Below are 18795 nucleotides of genomic sequence, written 5' to 3' on the forward strand. Positions count from 1 at the left end.
CTGCAATAAATCTTTCTCTGCTCCAAACTCTGATGTTTCGGTTTGTTTGGCCTCATTGTGCATAGGTAACATTTATATTTTAAATATTCAGCTTTGTGGTATAGGAGCCTCAATTTGTACTCCCATTCTTGGACCACCCCCTCCCCCCCAGCCAAATGTTAATGATGCACCCTAGTGCATAGAAAAGTGCTGGAATATAGTAAACCTTAATAAATATCTCTTGGGTAAGAGGCTTTATAGGTGCATGACTTTAGGTAAGCCATTCAGCTATAAATTCATCTGTACTTTATAGAGTTTTTGACCAAATGATACAGTTCATATGAAAACATCTAGCACAGCTCTTGGAACCTTATATACAATCAATAAATGTTGTTGAAAGAATGAATAATAGACTTTCAATAAATTTTCATATGTTTTTTATTATCATATTTGGGAAAAATTCAAGTTTTTTAGTTTAAACTATTCTTAGGTTTTTGTAATTTTCTGCAGTTGTCTATAGGTCAAGACAAATGCCCATTTCTTTGAGGGTTTTTCTTGGAGAATCCTTTGTGATAGACATCTCATTTTCATACAGTTCCCAAGGGAACAGTGCTCACACAATGTTACTCATTTTAGAAAGTTTGGTAAAATTCCATTTGGCTACAAGTCTGTTATTCGAGCTTAGGGGAGGAAAGGCTGTGTTTTATGCTCTAACTTCGTTCTCAGCTGTATCCTGGGATAGCGAAGAGAAAAAGGGCTTTGAATAGTAGTTGAGATTTAGTCATTCCATATATTATCCTCAGTGAGGAATTCAAGATGAACATGTGAGAAATAAGGAAGATTCAGCAGAGGCATTCTCCCTCTCATTTGCTTGGCTAACTGAATAAATCTTAATGATGAGTAATCACTTCTGCTGAGAGAGTTGTTACCTGTGAAACATAGTCCGTTGACTGGTTATTGATACACTTAGTTTAAGCATTGCTTTTTCTCAATCATTCCTAATAGCAGATATTTTACTTTTCATGAGGGTGTTTTCTTCCTCCCAGAGTATTTCAGTATTGCTCCCATGTGCTCAATGAACCATTTTTTCCCTCCTCAATATTTTTTAGCCGATAGCCATGTTTTCTTTCTTTTTTTTTTAGGTGTAATTTTTCTTCCTTTCCTTTTTTTTTTTTTTCTAGCCATGTTTTCTTTTCATAGTGTCACCAATAGCTTTTTGTTTTACCTCCCAATTTCTATGAAAAAGGTTGAGTGAGCTCTGTTTCTATAAACTCAAAACTCTGGGAAAGAAATCTCTTGTAAATAGCAAAAAATCTGTCTGGGAATCTTCCTTTACACTATCAAAAAAAAACACAGTTCTTTCTCCAAAAGATCTCCAAAAAGGAATATCCTAGGATCAGACCACAAAAGTGTTGAAAACTCATCTGAACAGGCTGCTGAATGGAAACACAGATTGATCCATATGCACATGAACCTAAAGGTAGAACTCAGGAAAATCATCAGTAAATGTAGACGTACAATTGCAGTTGGGAAGAACCTTAGACATCTTCTGATCTAAAATCTTAATTTATAGATGGTGAATCTGGAATACTTCTGAAGGAAAGAAAAACCAGATAACAACAAGAGTGATATCATCTACATGTCCACTCTAGAGATTTTCATTTCTATGTTAGTGAAGATGGGTTGGGTTATGGTGCATAAATAAATAACTGCAAAAGCTGAATGGCTTAAAGCAACTGTGGGGTATTTCTCACACACATGACATGCCCATCATGTGTGGGCAGTGGGATCTTCCCCATGAACTTGGGGATCAAGACTGATGAAGTCTCTGCTACCTGGCACAACACCAGATGCTGTAGCAGAGGGACAGTAAGCATGGCTAATTATGCCTGGAATTTAAAGACTCCCATCTGTAAGTGTCATATACCATTTCCACTCATTTCATTAGTTAAGCAAGTCAATCATCACACATCCCTTCAAGGAGGTAAAGAATTGCAATCCAACCGTGTTATTGGGAGGACGAAACTGGAATATTTTTGAACTGTCCCAATGTCTGCAAATCCTTTTTACTCCTACAGTCACTGACAATTTTCAAATGTGTGAACTCACAGACATAGATTGTAAACATAATATATACTAAGGCATAATAAGACCTTAACAATAAGATGTTTTGAGAATACAATTATAGAAAATTCATGCTAGGAAATTAGCATAGAACTGAGTGGCTGAAACCTTTCTTCCAACTCTCACCTGTCTGAATTAGTAAGACCCAAGCAGTTGCAAGATAAATGATATTAAGATTATCTAAGGAAAGTGTCAATTGGAAGGTGAGGAAACATTGAAAAACAGGAGTTAGAAGAAGAAAGCTGATAGCACCCCTCCAGCACCACCAAAGGATTTGGCAGTGCAGACGGATGCATTAGTGTCTGACAGCATATATCCAGTGACATTTGAGACCCACAAATAGTTCTCCTTGCCCACCAAGATATTTTTATATCAAAATTTGGCTTTCACAGATTTTTTTTTTTTTTCATAGAGGGGGAAAATGGACAGCTTAGGCTAATAGGAATATTTTCCATTTCAAAGTTAAGAGTTCTTGTTCTAATTCAACAAATTGGTCTCTAGTTCATATGCTTCAGTGTGGACATTGCAAGGCAGTCTCACTTAGTGTTATTAACTCTGAGAAACTGACATTTTCTGGGTCTGCAAGGCCAATACTTGATTAAGATAAATTCACCCAGGAAACGCTGCTGGATAAGACCTTCTCCTCACCAATATCTGACCTCCTGTCTCACCCTCTAAAGGACAGTTCTCGCCTTCTCCATTGGAAACACTGTCTTCAAACTATGATGTGCAGGGTGCTAGTTAACTTCCTTTCTTAATATGATCTCTTTTCTGTCAAAAGAAACTACACTAGTAATAGGCGTTCCATGGATTGAAAGGCAAGAATCTTCTCATTAAGATTTAGTCTCTTCCTGAGATCTTTTCAAATGCAAGTGTCCTTTGAGAGAAGCACTACTTTGTCACTAATGTTTACTGAGCATTTCTTGTGGAGCAGACACTTTAATCAGTGTTTTATGCTCTATTTTGTTCAACCTTCACAAAACCCAATGAAGTAGACACTATTATTCTTACTTTACAGGTGAGTAAACTGAAGCTCAGAGAAGGTTGGTAACTTGCAAAAGTTTATTCAGCTGGTAATTATCAAGGCTGGAATTCAAATATAGTTCTGACTTCAAAACCAGAGCTCCCCATCACTATGTAGCAACGAAGAGACTAAAAATAATTGCAATATTCATTTACTCACTTATTCAACAAGCATGTTTAAGAGCCCACCATAAACACTGCGAGATGCTCCTCAGGGAGCTATTATTCCACTGAGGAACATAGACAATAATGAGGAAATAAATTAATGAGATAATTCCATAATGAGATAATTTCACCAATTTTGGTAAGTGCTGTAAAAAATACTAAACAGGGAAATGAGGTGGAGAGAAATTTGAGTGAAAATATATTAGTTGTGGTGGTCAAGGAAAGCTTCTTTTTTTTTAAAAAGGGGTTTTTTTAATGCAGAAAATGCTCAAGCTGAGAAGTGAATGATGAGAGAGAGCCAGCCTTTGGGAGAGGATGAAAAACATTGCAGGCAGAGAGAACAGAGGACAGGAGAGTATAAGAACATTCCAGTCAGGGAGAAGAGCAATGGAAAATGGTTTGAGAGAAGGGTCAGTCTAGTGCCCTTGAGGAACAGACGGGCCACTGCAGATGCACATGGTGATAAGGGGAAGAATTGGAGGAGACGAGGTTAGACAGATGAGCAGGAATCATTTAGGGTAGAAGATGAGAGGCAGGGAGCAGCATCTGCTCTTGGATGAGAGTAAAAGAAACAAGAGGGAAAAATTGAGAAGTCTTGAAAGACAGAGGTTTAAAAAAATATTTCTTTCAAGGGACCAATCTTACTCCCAGAGATTCTTAATTTGTACCCACACCCCCAAGACCCAGTGACATGTACTACAGATTTGGATTTAGCTATGCAAACAATTGCATTCCTTCAAGCACCTGTTGAACACAAGACACAAGATTGTCTATAGCATTGAGCACAGTTAAGTCAAGCATGCATTATTACAAACAGCTGTTTGTAATTAAGATTTTTTACATTTAGAAAGATGTGTAACACACTGATGGTGGTTGAGGTTAACACAAATAGCTGGAAATGGGACTAAATAAATGATACCCATGGATTTGAGGACATAAACTGATAAACATGCATTCCTTAGATTATCAAATGGTTCCCAAATCAACACCGTAACATGGGTCTGAATCCTATAGGTCCACCTTGAAATTAGTGGGTTTCTAAGGCAAAGGTTCAAGTGATCTCAAAGATGGAACATGTTTCTTATTCTGTGGCTAAATTCTAGGAGACCCAGGGGGATCCAAGGGAACATTCCTTGCTGTTTTCTTGTGAGTGTATCTCCTGCATAAACCTTTTTCTGCAAGCCAGCAATCAAATTCAACAAAGTAACAGATAGTTCTGTTTTCTGATTTGTTGTTTAACAAATGAAGTGCTCTCCAGGCTGTTTGGATACCTCAGCAAAAGACTTAAACATATGTGTGGGTAAATGGATTTAGGATTTGATAATATACTGTGGAAGATGAATTTAGAATGTGACTGGAAGAAAATATATACTACACTGAAATGTCTTAAAGAACCTGGTCCAGTGTGTGCAATCTGTGGGCAGACTTGCACTTAAGAAAGTATATTAAGTGTCTTTTGTTCCCTTGACACTAGATCCTAAATCTCACATTCTTTTCTTATCCAGATGTATTTACAATACTTTTTATTTGTTCTTAGCTTTGTAGGGTTCTATAACATTCTTTGTTTTTCTTTCATGATCATTTTTCCAATTAGCTCACAAGGCTCTGATGGCAGTTTTGGCAGAAAGAGGGTAACTCCTCACTCACTACATGATTTGAACAGTGGGAAGAGAGCGTTAACACACCATTTATATAAAACTTTTGGGAAACAATGATTTGTGGGTTCATTATTTGTCTAGCCAAATTTCAGTTTCTCAAAATACTCTATTTTTTCCTACTTCAGAGAATGTCATCTTGAGTATCAAGAGCCACTAAAAAATGCTTCATCCAGACATGTGTACTTGATTTGCAAACGTAGGAGTGAGTTTTAACTTTGAGATGCTTTTAGACAGATAAACTAGAGCTATAAAAACATCTCAATGGAAAGGCAATAAATTGCTTAAAAGGGTTGGGCTGGCCCATTAATGGCTTTAAAAAAATTAATAAACACAGAGCTCTGAGACTGAAATACAAATGGAAATCTGGAATTCGTTTGTTTTATAGTACACTAGCATTCCAAATATTTTTATTATAACTTACCATATTTGATATATTACTAAGTTAAATAACATTAATGATAAATATCAGGCACAGAAGAATTGTGACATATCATATGAGTATACTAATTTATTGATTTCTTAGTGAGTTTGGAAATAAAAGAAATCATTAATGGAGATTATGGCTGTATAATTCTGGATAATGAAGATCTTTGTTTTATATTTAAGGAAATATTTTCATCTGTTTCACTTTCTTTTCTTATAAAATCTTACATGATCATAAAATTTTAAACAACATGGAACTATATAAAGTACATGACTGAAGTTCTCTCCTTACTCTCTTGTCCCCAAATTAATTTGCCAGAGAGAATCATGGTAACAGTTTGGAGAATACCTTTCCAGATTTTTAATGTTTCTATAGATTTACATAAAGGCATGCCTACACACACAGTTACATACATACATACATTTATACAAGAGGCATGTATAAGTTCATACATGTATATAAGAAATGAGATTATATTATATACATAGTTCTACAACTTGCTTTTTCACTTGGATTGTGGAAAACTTTCCCTGTGAGCACATGGAGTAATGCCTTACTATCTTCAATCACTGATATTGAAAAAATGAGATTCTGTTTTTTCCTCTCGGCTTGGTAAAATTGGAAAAGATTGTTAAGGCCTGTCTTTAGGAGGGCATGGAGAAACAGGCCCTTCTGGGTCCAGTGGGTGGGAATGTAAATAGTGATGATATGAAGAGCTCGAACAGCTTTCCAGGGAATTTAAGCAGTATATAACAATGTTTTAATGTGCAACGTCTTTGGCTCAGAAATTCCTCTTTAGTTTTCTAGCATATAGAAATAATTTTCATATGTACAATGATATATTCAAGGAGATATTTATTGGAGCACTCTCTGAATTTAAAAAATTTGAGAAGGTAAACAACCTAATGCATATAAATATGGTGGAATGGCTACATTAACTCATATCCATCCTTTTACTTCTCACATTGTGCCAGTTGGTTGGGCTCTAGCTGTTCTAGACTGGGCTTGGCTGTAGTTCATGAGTAGGGTTCATGTCCTCTCCATGGGTCTCCCATCCCCTTTGGACCAGTGACCACCTGAGACATGTTCTTCTCATGGTAAAAAGCAGAAGTGCAAAAGGGCCAGCCAATCCATATAGTGCTATTTGAGTTCTTGCCAACAACCCACATGCCAAAGCAGGTGCCATAGCTGAGCCCAACACGAATGCAGGATTAATGCCATTATCTTCCAGTCTATGGAGGGGGTCAAGGGGGAGGGAGTGACCATTTTCAAACAATCTAATGAAATCGAATAATCTAAACAATTTTAAACAGATCCCACAGGTTTCCAGTAAATTTTAGGTACAAAGAAGTCCAATCCAGTCTAGCTGAATTTAAAGCTTCAATGTCATATTCAATTTACTGCTTATGTTCTGCTCTTCTACATCCAACTTCAGCTTGATTTAGGGCTGAGACACCTGTTAGATCTCTCTCTTCTTAATCTTCCTTTTCTTGTTCTCTCTAGTATGGAAAAAGACAGAATAGTACAAGCATCGCTAACTTAGTAGGTCTCAACAATTCTCCATGTCTCTGGGCAATCTCTGAGTCGCTGGCAAAGATGGGCTGGCTGCTGATGCCCCTGTAAGGCAAACATGCCGACTCTATTTTGGGGTACAAGAGGCCCCTTTGAGCTTTCCTTACTGCCTAGTTTTTTATTATGAGATTCTTTCTAGCTTAACTGTTTTGAACCCACGCAGCGTGTGCTCCTGGCAGTTTATCCCACAGCTTCTTGATGCTCTTGATATCTCACTGGGTGCCCAGCCCTCTTGGGTGTGCTACCAGCAAGATATTTCCTGTTCAACCACCTTTTGACATGTCTACTTAACCTTGAAAATTTCACACACCTTTGCCAAATCTCACTGTTGATGTCCCTCTCTCCATGCTGCCATCTCTCCCCAGTCCCTATGCCTTGCTCAGATAGGCAGATTAGCATGATTATTGCCTAAGCAAAGGTCCAACCAGGGAATGAGATAACAATTTCATGTTGCTGTGGACACCCTCAGGCTCTCAGATTGTCTTCTATGTGCCCTCCTCATTTGCTTTGGGGTAAAGTTAGGAGGCATCTTTCCCTTCTCCAAAAGAAGCTGGAGTTGGGGTGTCAATTACTCCCTACTCCCACACACCTCTAGCTCTCTGTTTTTTTACTTAGGCTGGGTGTTGTGGCAGGGAAGAGAGGAAGATGACTCAGGTAGCTGAGACATGGTTGGGTTTGGACGAGCCAGATCTACTGCTTCTAAACAAGCCTTGGAGAGAATTTGGCTCACCTTTGTTTTTTGCTCTTTTTAAAATGTGGGGTACTTGTCACTTCTTTGTCATCAGCAGAGGCTCCCAAGAGTCAATTCTAAGGAAATGGGAAAAAGTCCATTCGATTTCATATTACTTAGTATATGTGAAACTGGGATTTCCAGTCAAGAGCAGCCATTACTACTAGGGAAATTATTATACCTGCAGGATATAATTTGAGTGCCCTGAAAAGATCCTGTCTTGGATAAAAATGCTCCATCTTAAAATTCTTAGTTGGTGGGATCCTAGGGATAAGCACTGCTTCCAAAATGACTAAACCAAGAGAACACCTTAATCTCTTCTATCCTCAGTTCAGCTGTCTGGCACCCTATGTCTGAGTGGGTCAGAATTAGGTGGCTAATTGTAACCATCCTGAGAGGCAAGATGCAAGGATATCACTTAAACTTACCATATATTGTACCAGCGGTAGCCTTCCCAGTAGAAACACTCTATTCAAAATAAGGAAATCATCATTCTTTTTGACACCTTGTGAATAACATTATTGACTCTGAGCTGGACTTCTGGCTACTGATCATGATGGGGTAGAAGAAGGGTGTTGGAATCAGAGAGATCTACATTCTAATTCTGATCTACTCATTCCTATCTGTGTGACCTTAAGCAGTTAAACCAAGTTCAGTGTCTTCATCTGAAAACTGGGAATCCTAATAACGACCTGATAGCATTATTGTAGTTAAATGATCTAATGTATATAAAGCTATTAGCACACAGTATGTGCTTAATAAATGGCTACTCTTATTTAGAAAAGCATGAAAGCAGATAACTGATTGAGTTAGTATAACATATACATGCTTACTTAGAGAATATCTGCTACTGCCCTCTAATAACTTAGTCACACTCTACAGAAATTTTAATTTTGTTTGAAAAACTCTCTCTTTTTTACAAGTCCTAATTATGAAGAACATATATTGGTTATTCTTTAATATATCAGTCTCTAATGGACTAGCCAAAATTAAAAACAAATTTAAAATATGCTATATTTTATGAAGCAAAGTCCAGAAAAGATGGTCTTGGATGACAACCAACATATACTGATTTTCAACATTATGATTGTTTACATTTTTCATTATTTCCTTGTATTCATGCCAATGCACACATGCCCACTACATTAGTCAGTGCAGTTTCTCTCCTATAGTTACCAACTGAAGGATGGCCAACTCTATGTATAATGCAGTTGTTTAATATGCATCCATGGATTTAAGCATAAAGAGGAAGCACCTCACACAGCTTCGCTTGGGATATGTTTCTTTTATACTCTAGTAAAATGAATACATTTGTTCAGGGAGCACATGTGCCCTAGCATCACAGAACTTGTGGTTAATGGCCTGCCATTGTCTCTGAGGGAAGCAACCTGTTACATTGGAAAGATTGGAAAGAGCATGAGATCTGGAGCCTGTGGTGGAAGTCACCATCTGTCCACCCAAATTCACTCTTCCCACATTTCCCAGCCCCCCTCACAGTTAAGTGTGCCCGTGTGACTTCATTTTTGTTAACGCAGTTTGAATAGGAATAATGAGTATCCTTCTAAAGCTGGCCTATACGACTTCCCCAATCTGTTCTTCCATGTTCTTTCCTGTACACGATGATGAAGATTTAAAGGGCTATAGAACCACAAGACAGAGAGGTTTAGTCCACTGATGACCACATAAAGGAGAGCTGCCCCACTGACTCAAATGATGCTCCTGGGACACTTATGTGAATGGGAGGCTTCTATTGTGTTAAGCCACTGAAAGTTTGGGGGCTAGTATCACTGCAGCTTAATCAAACTAATACATAATCAGGTAGACTTAGGTCCAAATCTGATACTTACCTTTTATTAGATACTTAGTGTTGGGCTCTTCACTTTTCCTCTCTGATCCTCTCACTTTGTATGAAATATGGATACAAAAATAGCTACATTACAAATACTTATTAAAATTTTAGAGAAAGTAGGTAAACCATCTAAGTTAAAGCTTTAAAACCATCTTTTCCTTCTATTTTGGACCCAGGAGCACAGGATTGGATTAATCATAGGCTTTAGCTATGAAGCACTCTCATCACGGGCTCATGAATGGTTGCATTTGTTTTGTTGTTTGTTTGTAATTATTCATTTATTTTCAATAATACAATAAACACTTGAGGACTCACCATTCAATATAAGAACTAGAATACAGCTTGAAACTACCCTTTGCTCACCCATTATGGGATAGATTACAGTTATTTGGCATAACCAGATGTCGGACTATAGAAGACCCTGGTTCTTGGGTTGTGGGGCTTTTAATCTCTATGGTTAAGGGTGCTCCAACTCCTCTGCCAATGTGATCAGATTCCAGAATAAAATAGCAAAGTAATATAGCAAAACTTTTAGTCCAGCCCTATCTTGCTAGTTGAGTCTTCTCAGTAGAGGGTACCATTAGCCTTTCCCTTGCAGTGATCAGGAGGTCAGGGTCCCAATCTATCAGTTGCAGGTGTATGATGATGTGAGTGAATGGAAGATTTGTCACCTGGCAAGAGTATTCACATTCACAGAAGCACCAGTCCATCATGGGGCATCATCAGTGTGCTGGGGTCTAAGCCTTGAGGTTAACTGGGATTGACGTCACCTTAAGTATTTGACCAATGCTGGTTTCTATGAAGTTTTGCAGGAAGTCATCTCTTTTTCTGGGAGATCAGCCTGCAGTGGATTGGTCTCAGAAAGTTAATATGTACCTCTCAAACCTATTATCTAACTTCTTTTCAACACTTGGCACTTGTCAAAAATTATTACTACTATTATTATTTTGCCAATCAAAAGGGTCTAAAATGGCGTCTTATGTTGTAATTTGTATTTTCCAGATATCTGATGATACTGGATCTTTCTCTATGTATATTGGCAACACGCGTTTCCTTAACCTCGAGGTGTGTGCTCATGCCTTTGACTATTTGTTAGTGTGTTATTTGTCCTTTCCTTATGATTTCCAAAATTTTTTATATGTTGTTATTAATTTTTTATTGGTTATACATGTTGAAAATATCTTCTTCCAGTTCATAACATGTATTTTCACTTTCTTTAATGTGTCTTCTGATTAGCAAGTGGCCTTAATTTTAATATAGTTAAATTCATCCATTTTTTCACTTACATCGGCACAGTTTGTATTTTAAGAAACCCTTTCTACATTGAGGTCAGAAAGAAATTCACTTATATTTCCCACTAAAATCTTTACTTTTGACATTTAGTTCTCTAATCCATCTGGAATTGATTTTTATGGGGCAGGCAGAAATCCAATTTTATTTTTCGCTGTATGGATAACCAATTAGTGATGGTCTTTCTATTACATCATTTGTACTTCAGGGATTTGAGTTTGACATTCTACCTGGGTTAACATCATACATGATATAGAATGGGCCTCATTATTTCTTCCCTTAGACAAATTCTCCCCATCATAACTGAGTGGGAAAAGGTTCTGTCCTCACCAAGGCTAATTTTTTATTTTTTTATTTTTTAGTGAAGCTGATTAAACTGTTTGTTTTTTATATTTTTCTTAGTGGCAAAATTATTTGATTTGCTTTGCTCTAAACCATTTCTCTTAAGTTCTTCCAGGTTGATTGTTCAGAACTGGGCCATATTATTGCCTCCAAATCCTCCCTCCCTGATCACAATCAGTGATGAAAGATGAAGTATGTGTGCCTTGAGTGTCTCGTCTCCTTTGGTAGAGGTTTCATCCAGGGTATTCAAGGATCACTTTGAAGAAAGTATAGGTTTGAGTGTTCTGCAAAGCTGGGGAAAGACACACTGGTTCAAAAGTGAAAAACTGCTGAGATGGTATGTTCTGCATGGCATATATGCACCCAGTACAAGTGTGTGGTGGTGTTTAGTGAGTTCCATGGCCTCATTGATGAAATCCAGATCTCTGTGGTCAGCAAGATCTGGTGGTTTCCAATGATGGTTCTCTCCAGGGAGAGAGGTTCATTTTCAGGAAAAAGTAAAAATACTAGTTGACAAAGTTAGCATATAGTCTTGTTTTGGTAAACTTTTGAGCCACATAAATATGGACCACATTTTTAAAAAAATCAAAGTCTATTCTCATTATTTTAAAAAGTGTCTTATTGAATAGGTTGCTTAAGAAGAAGTGTTTCCCATGAGCATAACTTTGATCTCTCATTTTTATTTAACAATCTATTGCACAACTGCCAAATAGCATTGATCTAACGCTGGATAAGGGAGGTACTATAGAAACCCAGTAACAGAGAGAGAAAACTTTTTTTTTTTCTGAGCTTCAGGAGGAAAAATCCCAATCCATGTGCTGTTATCTGCAATTCCTATTCAGCATACATTACTCCATCTTCTTCTGCAAACCAGTGTTGCCTTTGAGTCAGAGTCTGTGGTTAAACCAGAGCCCCAAACTACACTGCAGTCTGTTACGGCCACTTCATGATGACACACCACCTACAAACACAGGTAGTTGCTTTGGAATAACATTTTACTTGCAAATCCTTGCCAGAAATCCTAGTAATGTAGTGCAACACGTAATTTGTCTGAGAAGTGTTTAAATAAGGAGTTCCTGAAATCTTATCTGTCAAGATTCCTGTGAGCACAATTTTCTGAATGGTGGTCAAATAATCTAGTTTTATAGTTACTGTGGGTCTGAGAAAAAGCCTGTCCAATTCATTTCAATTTGATTCGATTCAGGGCAATTCAATTCAATTCAACTATTGTTGCTGTATAACAATAGTTCAATTATGCGGACTTTATTGAGAACCTATTATATACAAGGCAGTGCGCTGGGGGAGGTGAAGAGAAATGATTTTGCTGTATTCATTTTACACAAGGAGACTAAAAGCTCCTTGGTAGCAAGCAATAAAAATCCCTCTATTTCAAGCAAAAGGATTTAGTGGAAGTGTTCAGGGGTCATAGAACACAGAATTATTATATCTGGCACTCATATAAGCAAATAGCCATATAAGCAAAATTCATACAACCACGGATGACTTAAATGTACACTTATCATTGTACATTTGTCCTTATCTCCAGATATTCATTTTTGTGAGATATACAACAAAATAAACATCAAAAGTTTATAAAAATGGCTCTGACTATACAGACCCTTGTTTATGTCTTTTAGAATTCAGATTAAAAATTTTGAGAAAACATGGGTAGTGATGCATAAATGTTATTATCCTTGAAACAATTTAAATACTATTACTGAAGGACTAAAGAACAGGGGACATGTAGAAAGTTAGTCTTTTATTGTTTTCTTCTATGTATTAAGAATTTCATTGGTTTGTCTTGTAGCTAATGAGATAGTTCAATATGAAAAACTGAGTACAATATTGAAATATTCAATGTGCTTGAGCCTGTGGTTTTGATTAGTCCCATAGCTGGCCATGGTGTTATGTCAGAGAAACCTGACTTCTCATGCAAAGGGATTACCTAGCCAAGACCTCAAACTCAAGATTTTTACTGAAAATGTCCTTAAATGCAATAAAGTGGTAGTAAGTAGACTAGGGTCAGGAACAATAGGAATCAATGTATAATATAATATAATATAATATAATATAATATAATATAATATAATATAATATAATATAATATAATATATAAATGTATTATGTAATAATAATGTTATATTATATACTGTATACATTATATAAAAATACATGTATAATATATTTATCAATCCAGAGGCCAAAAATATGCAGGAAGATTGGACCATTTAATAAATATCTCCAGCAAGACCAAGAATCTTGTATGCTGGTGATGTTGTAGTCATTGCCACTTCACCCTCCCCGTGATAAGAATAATTGCCCCTCAAAGTTCCCAAATCATCTGATTAGCTGAGATTTGGTCACAGACCTATCATGGCTGAACCAGAGTCTGGTTCATAATTAGAGGTGCTCATTTGCAAGCCAGGAATTACCCTTCTATCAACTTCAAAAACAATGGGGGGGGGAAGATAATTCCTCCCAAAGAAACTGGGTACTATTGAGAAAAGGGATGATGCTGGGAACTTCCTAGTGCAGGAAAGGTGGACTTTGTCACGTTGCTTAGAGAGGAAGGAGAAGGAGGACGGAGAAGGAGGACCAAAAAGGGGCCGTTTAGTTTGAAGGTGTATGAGAAGGTCATTATTGTTGGTGATAAATGGGGCAATAATGAAGTGCCCTCTAAAAACACACACAAAATGAAATAAGATGGCCACATGAGAATTAAACCATAACATGAACACTTAAGGCTCGATCCATCAGAGATGGTCAAAGCTACATAAAGAAGAAAGAGTGCCTTTCAGGCCAGTAAGACAGGGCTGAAACTTGATTGAAGGAGTTACCTTATCTAAGGAAAGAATGTGTCATTTCAGAAGGGATTTTGACCAGCAAAGAGAAGCAGAGAGACACAAGCCAGAGGGGAGAGTGCTCTGATTAGATGGTATAAACATCCATTTCTCACAGGCAGATGCATCCTTATCCTGGAAGCAGACATGCTGGTGTCATTAAACATTCCAGTCACCAGAGTTGACTACAAGACAGCCAGTTCTTGGCTGATCAAGGTACCTCCTGATAAACTGGCTTCACATGGCTTTTCTACAGAGAGAGAATGTACCACAAAAAGAGAGTGTCCAACTGTTTTATTTCTTTTTTAACACATACCCTGGTTTAGATATCCAAATCAGTACAAGTTGTCATCCCAAATATAATTAACTCTGAAAGATTGCTAAAGCCAACTTTATGGGTAATTTTTGAGAAATCAATCTCAATAAAGAGATGGTTAGATGAAGCCAGACTGCAGGGGATTAGAGCATGAAAGTGTCTTAATAATAACACTCCTCTATATTTGTGTAGCGTCTTGTAGTTTTCAGAGCACTTTCCCTTATATTATCTCATTTGACTATTTTGTGAGGGAAGTGAAGATTTCAAAACCCACTTGAAAGTAAGGATGCTGGTATTTAGAGATGAAGTGATTCACAGGTGAGAACTGGCAGAGAGAGAACTATTTCTCCTACCAGTCCAGTGTTTTCCCATCGGTCTACGCTCTCTATCATTTCTTCAGCATTGTGTTACTCACCATGGACTTGGAGAAGGTAAGTGAGACACTGTCTGGCTTTCAAAGAACAGGCAGTGCTACAAAGCTACACACTTACATAATGTATTTTGTATTTAAGCTTTAAGAGGTATCAACTCAGTCATTCATTAATCCAGTCTAAGCATTAGAACTGTGGTGAACAATAGGCAACTATGATCTTTGCCCCCATCAACCTTTCAAATATGGAAGATATTGGTTGTCTACTTTCTGTTTGCTTCAAGGACAAGGGGCTTGGAACTCCAAATTATTGAATGTCTATGATGTGACAAGCACGATCCTGGAAACCTTATAAGTATTATTTTACAAAATCCTCTCAACTACTTTATAAGGGAACTTTTCTTAAAGATTTTTGAGGAGATTCCCAGCTCATTTATAATTTACTTTCCAAATGTCTCTTTCTCTGGTTAAAATCTAAACTCCATGAGGGCAACAGCTAGCTGTCTTCCTCCCTGCTGTAGTGTCAGAACCTAGTATAGAAGGTTCTTCAAGCATAGAATATTTCTTGAACTGAATAGAAAGAACTTGTCCTTTATTTATTTATTTTTTCCTGGCATTAAAATTTTATATTATAGACATTTCAAACATATACTCAAGTAAGGAGAATAGAACAAAAAAGTCATCTATATCCAGTTTCAAGGACTGCTAACTCATGGACACTTTTATTTCATCTCTACCCACATCCCCTCCCACCTCATGACCTTTCCTATTAGATTATTTTAAACCCAGTCTCAGACATCATATTATTTCATGCATAAATACCTCAAAACATTGAAAGAACCTGTCCTTTAGAGATAAAAGGTTAAGTAGTGTTCTCAGTTTCTAGAGCTTGTAAGTGGTGGATCAAAGATTCAGACAATGTTCCAAATGAAGCCAGAGTCTCTGTTTACCCTTTGATCTGAATCTTGTTGTCCTTCTGTGTACTGAATTGATAGTATTTTTCTTTTCAAACTCATCTCAGAGTCTTATAACCATGAATTTCTCTTCCTTTCATGTTGTTTATCTTTTTCTATTAAAACAACCCAAACCAAGCTTTAAACAAAGATCAAAACAGTAATTTAAAAAATTTAAAAACAGATAGAAACTCAAGATGCATGTATATATTTATAGATATGCATGCATGTATATGTGTGTGTGTATAAAACTAACATTTATAGAATACATACAACTATAAGGATGAAAATAGGTTTAATTCTACCACACACTCCATATATATTTTACACACATAGCAAAATTGCTATCAGCTCCATTATTTCCTAACTCTTTTCATTCTTATCCTTTTTTCTTTCTGATCTTTTCTTATCTTCATCTTTTGGCTTTGAAGGAAGGGTCTCAACTACTTACTGACCAACTCACTCACAGCCCTGAAACTATGTGTCTACAGCATTCTGGTTTTTGGTTCATGCAACTCCAGAGTTCTTCTGATTTCCTCTTTCCCAGCAAGGAAACATTTTCCAGGAAGAAGGAGAAAAAAGATCTTTCCATATTTCTCTCTCACTGACTCTCTTCTTTAAGAACTCTTTCTCTTTCTTTCTTCCTGTAAAATTTCTCAGATGGACTCTACACTTAGGAAATACAAAATATACCTCAAAATTTCCTCACATTTAGAAAGAGGTACTTTCTCAAATTGAGGAAGAAGAATTTTCTCTTTCATTCAGATTTCTAGCAGAGGACTAGAGCAGATTCCACATCTTTTCTTGAGCAGTTTTTGTAAAATTAAATTTTTTATATAATTCAGGAGATTACTTACCTATTTAATATCTGGATCCTCAGAAGGTTGCTCTAAAAATATTTTGAAAAACTTTCTATGCTCTGCCACCATGGGAAGTTTAAAGTGATAATGTCACTTATAAGAGAATGATTAATTGAACAGTAACTAGAAAGAAAATAGCTCCTTCTCCACTCTCCTCCTGAACAAACCATGTGAAGGCTTTATCAGAACAAATCTCCTCATCCTTGACTTCCCTCTCCAGGTCTAATTCCCTTATTACAAACTGTTTTAGCAACATCTACTTCTCAGTTATCTCATCTATCATAGTGGCAACTGTCCATCTATTCATTTAAGCTGCAATGCTTACTGAACATTCTGCTCTGTGTCAGGCATTGTTTTAGGAACAGAAGTTATCGCAGGAAACAGTATAGACAAGGTCCTTGCTCTCACAGTTTTCTCCTGCTGGGGGAGACAGACAACAGAAACCTGAATGGAATAATTTTAGGCAGTGATAAGAGCTATAAAGAAAACAGGGTAATGTGATAGAAAAAGAATGTAGTGGAAGTCTATCTTAGATATGATGTGTTTTAGCTAGCTATTGTTGCATAACAAATGACCTCCATGCTTCCTGGCTTAAAATGATGACAATTTAAATTTTGTGCAATTCTTTTGGTTGACTGGGTTCAGCTGGGTGGTTTTTCTATTCCACATTCTATGATGAGGTCATTCATGTGGCTGCATTCAGTTGGGGGCTCAGTTGGCCCTGTCATGTCCATCATGGCCTCTCACCTTCCCTGGTCTCTCTCCATGTGGGCTCCTTCATGCAGTAGTCTAGCCCAATGTTCTTCACACCTTTGTGGCTAGATTCCAGGGGGCAAGAATGGAAGCTGCTCTTGGCCTTTTAAAGTTTGGGCCCAGAACTGGCACAGTGTCACTTACACCACATTCTATTAGTCAAAGCAAGTCACACGGCCATCCAGATTCAAGGGGAGGAACGTAAAATGCCACCTCCTGATGAAGGAAGCAGCAAAGAATTGGGGCTATCTCTAATTCATCAGAAGGTAAATGATTATTTGATTACTGATTCTTTCCACTAGACCTTAAGCTCTGAGAATGCAGGGATAATATCTACTGTTGCTCACTATTGTTATATTAATGTCTATAATGGGTACCAAAATGAATGATAATGTCAGTAAATGTCAGGAAAGGATGAGGAAAGAAAATACTTGGCTTACATATTACCTCCTCCCCATCTTGTAATTTTAAAAGGTGTTGTTAATAAATCATAGAATTCTTTCTCCTTGTATTGATAAGACTTTAATATCCTACCTGACACAGTGATCCAGGTAGTCTTTATTAATCACAGTTGTTATGCATTATATCACCATCGACAGGAACCCTAGAGAAGGCTTTAGGGAGGTAGAATGAGCTGGGCTTGGAAAGATATGTAAGAACTGGAAAAGCAGAAAAAAGGGACCACAGTCTTCACTGGTTTATATTGTTCCTTTAGATGAATTAGAACAAGGCGTCACCTCTTGGTAGATGAATAAAAAAGAAACTAAAAAACAAACAAAAATACAATGTCCCCCTTCTGGGTGGATGCATTCACTTGAGTTTGTGAGCAGACAGTAACTTGTGCCTGAAGAAAAAGGAGCCCCGTTCTCCAGGCAGATATATTCCTCGTCCAGAGAACGTGGCTTGATCCAATGCTTTGGTGGATTACACAAACTTCTCAGGAGTACATTGAGAAGGTATTTGGATATGAGCAATCACAGGGCGACATAAATGAAGGTTATGCTTGAGTTCTTCCTTTTCAACTCTAGAGCTCCTCTTTCTTATAAGCAATGGTCTTTCAGGTTGAAGATTCATACCTACAATTCTTTACTTTAGGACCAGTTGATTCTACCCTGCCATCAGCTAGGTTTACAATGATGACTAGCCAACATCCAACAATGATTATGTTTCCTCCATATCAAAACCACCAAGTGCAAAATGTAAGTGCCAATCAACCAGATGTTTTGTCTACATCATGCCAAACTATTATTTAGAAAAATCAACATCCTTCATCCCTTTTAATTGTCTTGCCAGAGCATAGAGGAAGCCCTAATCAATAGAAGGGCCAGAAATCCAGTTGTCTTTTGAAGCCAAGGAGATAAAATAAGCCTCTTGATAGATGCTTTCACTTTTCAGCCAGAATGTTGGGGCATTATAACCATGATACTATATAAAATATGTGAATTTGCATCAGGATGCCTGAAAGTCTCTAGTATCTCTGTGTTCTAATATGTTAGACAAATGTTTGTAATACTAATCTTCTGAAATTTGTATTTTCTTTGTGCCTT

The sequence above is a fragment of the Balaenoptera borealis genome, assembly GCF_965194805.1.
Source record: "Balaenoptera borealis genome assembly, chromosome: 11".
In the NCBI taxonomy this organism is placed as follows: domain Eukaryota; kingdom Metazoa; phylum Chordata; class Mammalia; order Artiodactyla; family Balaenopteridae; genus Balaenoptera; species Balaenoptera borealis.